Source organism: Polistes canadensis, unplaced genomic scaffold (genome assembly GCF_001313835.1).
Source record: "Polistes canadensis isolate GaletaPanama2010 unplaced genomic scaffold, ASM131383v1 scaffold_260, whole genome shotgun sequence".
Taxonomy (NCBI): Eukaryota; Metazoa; Arthropoda; class Insecta; order Hymenoptera; family Vespidae; genus Polistes; species Polistes canadensis.
This window is the reverse complement of record NW_014569807.1, coordinates 197,998-199,375: the sequence shown is the minus strand read 5'-3', so window position 1 is coordinate 199,375 and position 1,378 is coordinate 197,998.

Here is a 1,378-nt window from a genome sequence, read left to right as displayed (position 1 = left end):
ACTCATTCACTATCGCGAATAAAAGATTTTTCGTCTAGCCGCAACCCCTTTGGAAAGTAGCCAAACCTGCCGATAAAAACCAACCTGTTTTTTTTTTTTTTTTTTGTAAAAAAAAAAAAAAAAAAAAAAAAAAAAAAAAGAACTCGCCTTATCTTTCCTATACTCTTTTATTTCTTTCGTTATTCCTTTTGATACGATCCTCAGACAGAATTTGTCAATTTCACAATTTGTTTTTTGGTGATTTCATAGGGGGTCAACGAATAAAAAGAAAAAGAAATAAGATAAACACTCGTTTATAATGTTATGTAATTTTTCAAATCATTATTATTTTATATATTCAAAAGTTAATTATTACTTTATATCATTGCTATATATTATAACATGAAATTTACACGTGTATCACACGTTATTTTTAGGGTGATACGATTTTAATACAAAATATAATTAAAACCGTATAATTATATCAATATTATAAACAACTCTAATTTCATTTAAAAATATAAATAATTAAATGATATAAATATATACAATAAATTTATTTATAAACACTTTATATTTAAAATATATATATATATATATTATAATTTTTATCATTCAATACACAAAATTGACAAAATTTGAAAACTTATTGTTCCGTGATACAATATAAATCATTAAATTATCTGTTAAAAAAAAAAAAAAAGAAACTTCCCCATAAAAGAAGTGAAACAAAATTTTCTATTAAATCTTCTTCAAATATTTAAACACAAAGTATTCAAACAAATTATCTAAATACAATGGTGAAGTAATAATTAACTTTTGAAAAACGTATTACGTATTCATAGTTAAGAATACTATCCGTGAGATCAATTCTAAAAGTAACTTACGACACGTAAGAGAAACATTTAACGACTTTTAAGAAAATTCTATGTGGAATAAATATCGACGAATTAAATATTTTTGAAAAATAGAAAATACAATAAGTGTTGGCGGTGAATAAAATGTTCAACAAAAATTCCTATATATATATATATATATATGAACTTTGATAACAATAATAATAATAATAATCTGAAATAATTTAATCCTCTTAAAGAGTCCTTCCAAGAAAGGATACTGCAAATGGGATTATCGTGTTTTTAAAACGACATAAATCGAACCCCCACCCCACCACACAACCCCAACCCCATCTCTCTCTCTCTCTCTCTCTCTCTGTGTTTCTCTTTCTCTTTCAGATTTATTTATTCGTCTTTATATTTATTTTTTGGTTTTTTATTTTAAATTTCATATCATGCTATCAACAAAATTCTTATAGAAAAATATTCGTTTAGGTTTTCTTTTTGTTCTTAATACAAAAAAAAATAGGAACATTGTATATATCGCGATCTTTAATAAATAA